This window comes from Mus musculus, chromosome 1 (assembly GCF_000001635.26).
Source record: "Mus musculus strain C57BL/6J chromosome 1, GRCm38.p6 C57BL/6J".
Taxonomy (NCBI): domain Eukaryota; kingdom Metazoa; phylum Chordata; class Mammalia; order Rodentia; family Muridae; genus Mus; species Mus musculus.
This window is the reverse complement of record NC_000067.6, coordinates 173,796,035-173,803,051: the sequence shown is the minus strand read 5'-3', so window position 1 is coordinate 173,803,051 and position 7,017 is coordinate 173,796,035. Positions and strand designations below refer to the sequence as shown.

The window sequence follows — 7,017 nt, the reverse complement described above, 5'->3', positions numbered from 1 at the left end:
GAAGGGTGAGGTGGCTGAGTGACTCGCTTGTATCTCCTTGTGATTCATCTTCTTTCAGATGAGAGTGATTCCTAGTGACCCACTTGTAAGTCTACTAGACATAAAACATGCAGTGTTGCAATTTCTCTCTCTCCTGTGTGTGTGTGTTTGTGTGTGTGTGTGTGTGTGTGTGTGAGTGTGTGTGTGTGTGTGTGTGTGTATGCTTCTTTCTGGAAATTACATTAATAACAGGAAATAAAGTGCTCTATTTTAAGAGCTGGGGAAATGGAAAGCTATGAACAGTGCTGGGAGGAGCCCAGTTTCATCTTGTTTCCCAGGAAGACAGCACACTGTAAAACATCCAGCCCTGCTCAAGCTAGGAACTTACTTTAACCAGTTCTCTTGTTCCCCCCCCCCCGTTATTTTGTAAATACTACATTTTCTCAGCATTTAATAAGATTGCAATGCATTCTGGTGTACTTTTTTGAGTCATTTCTCTTTCTACTCAAAACAGAGAAACTGCATTTCCTGACTTGAAGATTTATAATCTGAACATTGTTGAGAAATTTCCACGGAGGTAAGTCTCTCCCCTTTTATATATAGAAGAGATAGCTCCATGAAACCCACAAGAACATAGGGGATCAGTGTGGTTCTTCCCAGTGGCTGGTGGGGTGAGCACAGATCGTTCAGCTGCCAGCAGGGCAGTGAACCTGCTGCAACAGGTTCTGATACCTCATTCAGGAAGATGACAGCATCTTTCTTTCTCCATGCTTCGAGCTTGAGGTAAGAAAACATGAGCTTTGATTAGTGCAGGTTATAAAATTAGCTTCCTAAGTATAAGTGTCAATGAATGGAAAACAAGAAGGCTTCAGTAGCCTGGGCTGGGCGGTGCAAGGGAATCTGGTGGCTGGACTGAGTAAAAGACAGTTTAGTGATATAAAAAATTACTGTGATATAATATTCAGTGAAATCATGCATTTGAATAAGGAGCTTCATCATCTGGTCTTATTTTAATATTAGACAGCATGAGAACTAGTGGACATGTGCAGTACAACGTTCCTAAGAATCACAAATACAGTTATTCAAATACTTCCTGTTTCAATATGCATATGTAACTCTTTCTTTCTCTCCCCTTCAAAAAAGGGAGTAAGAATAGTATTTAGTCACTGAGAGAAACTTTTTGTCATCATGAAAGTTATTCTTTGTGATAGGCTAAATTTTATTTATTTTTGTTTTTATTTTGTTGTCATAAAATATAGGGACTATGAAGGTCAGTTAAATACAATCATTTCTGTTGTCTATTTTGTCTACTTTTAGGATATTTTAAAGGCTTTCTGTATCCTCTGGCATAGGACTCCGTGTGTACTCAAACTTTGTAATTTAAATGTCAATTTGAGATTTGTACCTGGATTAGACCTATGTTGCTAAGTTTATCAGTTATCCTGCTCAAACTTTCCAGATTTTTCCAGATCTTTTTACCCTACTAACTCAGTAATGACTACACTGTCATATTAACTGTAAACCTGTGGGTTCTCCTTTTTATCTTTTTTAAAAAATTACAGATTTGTGTGCTCTCACAGATATTGAATGTATGTGATGTATATGTATGTGCATGGATACGTGTACTTGTGTGAAGATATATTCCATGTTTCAGTAGAGCTGTGAAATAATGACGAAGAACATGCACTATTATTAACTGAAAAATCCATAGTTAAAACTACCTTCTTCTAAGATGGGAGGGTTTATCTTTCTATGGTATTTAATAATAGTTTTGCCTTCGGTACTATTAAAGCTCCACTAATGTAGATAAATAGGATGTTCTTTAGTTTCTAGTGAATTTAATTTTAGATTTCTCTACTGTTGGGGAATCTTTTATAAACAACCTATAGGTAAATTTCTTAAATAACAATTGGCAGACCTTGTCATTGGACTGGTTAGCGCTCCCAGGGTAGAGTGGCAATCAGCAGAGTTTTGTTTTGCTTCTGCTACTGTTGTTTCACCCAGGATGTTCTTTATATTCTCTTCCGTCTGTCCCTCAACCTTGGTAATGTACTTCCTTTTAGGTGCACCTACTCAAGTTTGAAATTTTCATTATAGAAGAACTGTATTTTCTTTGATAAGTGCATTTTGCTTATATTCACCCTCTTCCCCCTTCCATAATCCCTTCCAGGGATATACTGCCTCCCCTACCCACCCAACTTGGTATTTCCTTTTATTTTTGAAACCCATCAAGGACATTTTCTGTTCAACCAACCAGGGGCCTCATATGCCTTTAATAAGAATGATTCTTCCTTTCTCAGCAGCTATCAAGTGTCAAAATTTCCTTAGCTGGTTATGTGACTTAGTGTCCAATGCCCCCTCCCCTCCTCACTTCATTCTGTGATTTTTGTCTGGTATAAAGGTGCACAAGGCTCCTGATGTGTCACAACTGTGTTGAGTTCAGATGTGCTACTTCCCAGCGGAGTTTGGCAAACACTGTGCCCCTGTAGTCATCTGCCACCCCTGACTACTAGAATTTTTCTTCCCCCTCTTTATAAAGTATTTCTGACCAGAAGGGTAAGATTGCTGATTGTGTTTCTCTACATAGTGTGCACAACAAAGTGTGCATAGTTAGAATGTAGCTTCTGGGTCAATATAAGCTGATTTTCCTGTATTCTATGACTCAAGGATGTGGCGTTGATATCAAGTTATGGAAGGATACTAAAAGCATTATAAGATTTTGGGGGATAATATATATATATTATATATATAATGTAACCTATATAGATAAAGGTAGAAATTTAATTTCTATTGCTTACATATCATTTTTGTGTGAAATAGTTGTGATCCTATTCTTGATACATTCTCAGAAGGATAGTGATTAATACCTAACTTTTTACTCTTGGAAAAAAGTTTCTATCCTCTCTGGCAGTTTCTACACGTACTTTTACCTCCAAGGAAATGGGAGATTTAGATTGCTTTGTTGATTTTCTGGCATTGGGGGAACGTCTGACCTTTTATGCCCTTTACGACTTCGTTATTTGTTCTATAAATTGGTACTGTCATTTTTTTAAAGAAACTGTCTCCTAAGTTCTTGGAATATAGTTATATCTTTTGTAGAACAGTTCAGTAAGCCAGGATTATTAACTTTAGTGATTCCTGATGCTTGCTCAGGATGACTATAGAGGCAGCCAGAGAGAGCCAGGAGAAACAGTTCTTTGTTTTAAGAAAAAGTTCCAGGCTCATCATAAATTCAGCTGTAACCCTGACTAACAAAGTGGCATTAAAACTTACCATACTGCCAAAGCCAGGAGGAACTGAAGGATAGGAGCTCCCTAGGATTGGAGCAGGAGTCCACAGTAGGTCCAGTAAATCCAAAGGTCCTTGTCAATGGGACGGAATCTATCTATTGTATTGCCATAAGAAGCTCTAGTCACAAAACAAAACCATTGCACCATTCCCAGGGTTTGTAGCATGGCTTCTGTTGTGTGTGTGTGTGTGTATACATACATATATGTGTGTTTACATCTATACACATATATGCATATATGTATATATACATTAATGTGTATATAAATATATAAGGAGTCTTCTACAGTAGTAGATTTTGGTATGAATTTTTTGAAATGTAATTAGTGTTAGTTACCCCTCCTTCCATTCCTTCCACTCCCCTGCTCTTCCATTCTCCACCTGATTTAACTCTTAAATTTTCAAAGTTTATGAAAGTATCCAGAGAAAAAAATGTGAGAATGGCTTTCCAAGCAATGAAAAAGAAATCAGCTACATCATAAATATTGATAGTAGAAGGAATGCTATATATTTTGAAACATGTGATCTCAGGAATAAAAATAAACATAAACAGATTATTGAAGGGCTTCCAATATATTTTAGGATGAAGGGATATTTTTAATAAATTAAGAAATTATTAAAAATTTTGAGAGGATTTAAAGATAGTAGGTAGAAAATAGTGACTATATACAAGTAAGACTCACTAAGGCAAAGCTTGAAAGGATAAAATCAAGAATCTATTGAAGCTGGGTGGTGGTGAAGCATGCCTTTAATCCCAGCACTTGGGAGGCAGAGGCAGGCAGATTTCTGAGTTCAAGACCAGCCTGGTCTACAGAGTGAGTTCCAGGACAGCCAGGGCTACACAGAGAAACCCTGTCCAAAAAAAAAAAAAAAAAGAAGAAGAAGAAAGAAAGAAAGAAAGAAACTGTTGACATAATTCCATCAAGTGAACTCTACAGCTAGACTCTGAAAAGTATGTAGATGGTTGGGAAATTGATAGTTCTATAAGCAGAAAGGATCCATCAAATACAATCCAACTCCAGGGGAGACAGAATTCTAAAGAGAGGTGTTTGGGGCAAAGCCTAATAGACAAGGGTCAGTGCCTTAGCATAGCATAGGCCATGAGACGTCAGCCATTGTTCATTCAGGTGCTTCAACACCAATAAATAATGAGAAAAGTATTTTAGCACTTATAACCCATACTTTAAACACTACAATTTCTGATTCAACCCTTTCCCCTACCACAACTGCCAGTGACCTAAATCACTTAATATTTAAGGGGAGATTTTTCCTAGACTTGTTTATTAATACAGAAGTTCTATATATATTTTGTACAGTGGTGCACCTTGTCTTTAACTCTCTTTATCACACACAATTATACACTACATTATTAATGGTTGTTCACTCACATGGGAATATCCTGCCTCGAAAAATGTCTGAATATGTTTGTAATCCTGTGTCTTTAATTTTTATTTTTTTTTTAGGTTTTCTTCTTTGATTTTTTTTTTTAGGTTCATCTATAATTTGAGAGACGATGGCTGAATACAAGAAAATTGTTCTTCTAGAAGGCTTAGAGAACATGGGGGACTATCAGTTTAGGACAGTCAAATCCTTACTAAGAAAAGAACTAAAACTTACTAAAAAATTGCAAGAAGATTATGACAGGATTCAGCTGGCAGACTGGATGGAGGACAAGTTCCCCAAAGAAGCTGGACTAGACAAACTGATAAAAGTGTGTGAGCACATAAAAGATCTTAAAGACCTTGCTAAAAAACTTAAAACAAAGAAGGCAAAAGGTAACAGGGGGCACCCTGCGTGAGCACTCACCCTTTCTCCACACTTCCCAAACTTGCTAGCTCCCTGCGTGATCACAGCTGGTCTGCCCCATTTCCATTGGGAACTATAGGGGTTGAAACATTTGGAATATATACAAATTTGATATAAAATTTGCTGATTTTGAGAAATCCTTTCTTACAAATAAATTTGACATATTTCAGAATAGACATCCTTTGTATTGGAGGTAAATAAAATAAGGAGCAGTTTTGAGATAGAGTAGAACACGGTAGAAAAACTAGAAAATAAGGTAAAATTTGAACAAAGGCATTTAAATAAAATAAATGTAATACTCAGTTAACAATCTTACACTTTCTCTAATATCTTTTCTGATAAGAAATATGATCTAATATTTACGTGGAAGCCTGCATCTTAGAGATGTTAGGTTAGATCTTAGTTAAGACGTTTCTCACTAGAAAGTCACTGGGTTTAAAATATAAAAAATATACTGGTATAAAACTCTGGACCATAGCAGTTAGCATAAGGATGATCAGGCAGGGAGACCCACATTTTGAGAACACCCAAGTTACACAGAAAAATGTATACCCAACAAATAAGAAATCCAAATCCAATGTCACCACTTTGATACATCAAATATCAAGTCAGTCTTTCTTTCTCTTTGTATATGGTTTTGAATGATTTTCCTCAGAAGGTTACCTACTGTTATTACAGTCTGTGGTATAAGAGGGTTCAGTTGATATAAAAAGAAGTTCCCAGGATGGAGAGACTATGTCTGCTATATCTGGGAAGAGCAAAGACTCCCCTCAGGCAAACTGCATGCCTGACTTGGTTCTCTGAGCTACCTATGGCCAGGAAGAGGCCATGCAGTAGAAGAAAATAAACACACAGACATATGAAGAGACCAAAAAATTCTTGAAATCCTTGTCTTTCTATAAAATCATTAATGAACATGGAATGGAATATCAATTTCCTTTTATTTGAGGAAAAGAAAGAAAATAACTAATTCTGAATGAGCTACAGCTATCATCCCCATTTCCCTGGGTTTGGTGTGTTTTCTTTACCCCTGCAGTTCAAAAGAAAAAGAAAGGAAAATGCAGAACAGCCATTAAAAAAAGAAGGCAAGATGAACTCAGTTCCTCCGAATCTCTTTTCATCAATAAAGAATCATACAAGAGTGTACTGTCTTCAAAGGTAAATTGGCTACTCTCCCACCAACAGTTTTCTACTCATGTTCTTCTCCTTGTTAATTCTTTAAGAAGATTTAATACTCTATCTAGTCTGAGACCATAGTGAGAAGAGGGTTCAAGTCAATATATATATATATATATATATATATATATATAGTAACCTGTCGCTCATTTGGTTTCAGATTTACTATGTGGTCTAATTTGCACAGTATAAGCCTCAGTGATGCAGACATCAAATCATTACACAGATTTTCAAAGACAATTACTGTAAAGTGTCTGTTTGGGATGTGGTTTCTAAAATGACAAAACCTAAATATGGAATTAGTCATTCTACACCTGATGCTGTTCTGCCCCCATGGGGATAAGTTGAGTGTCATTAATGCATTGTTTCTACTACTCTATAAGGCAATTCTCTATCTCTTGATTAGGGTTTCTATTGCTGTGAAGAAACAACATGACTAGGTCCACACTTATAAAAGAACACATTTCATTGGGACTGGCTTACATTCAGAGGTTTAGCCCATTACTGTCATGTTGGGAAGCATGGCTGAGGTCAGGCATAATGCTGGAGAGGAGATGAGAGTTCTATATATCCACAAGCAGCAGGAAGAACGAGTAACACTGGGCTTGCCTTGAACATGTGAAACCTTTAAGCTAACCCCCAGTGACCCACTTCATAAAAGCACAACAATCCAACCAGGCCACACTTCCTAAGCATGTCACTCTGTGGTGGGCAACCATTCAAATCTATGAGTTTGTAGGAGCCATTAAAAAAATTAGATTTACTAAT

General features: G+C 36.8%; 1 pseudogene; it reads left to right on the top strand.

Annotated features, from left to right (window-relative positions):
- The window catches only part of Ifi203-ps (interferon activated gene 203, pseudogene), a 28,304-nt pseudogene continuing 21,583 nt past the window's right edge, over positions 297 to 7,017 (top strand).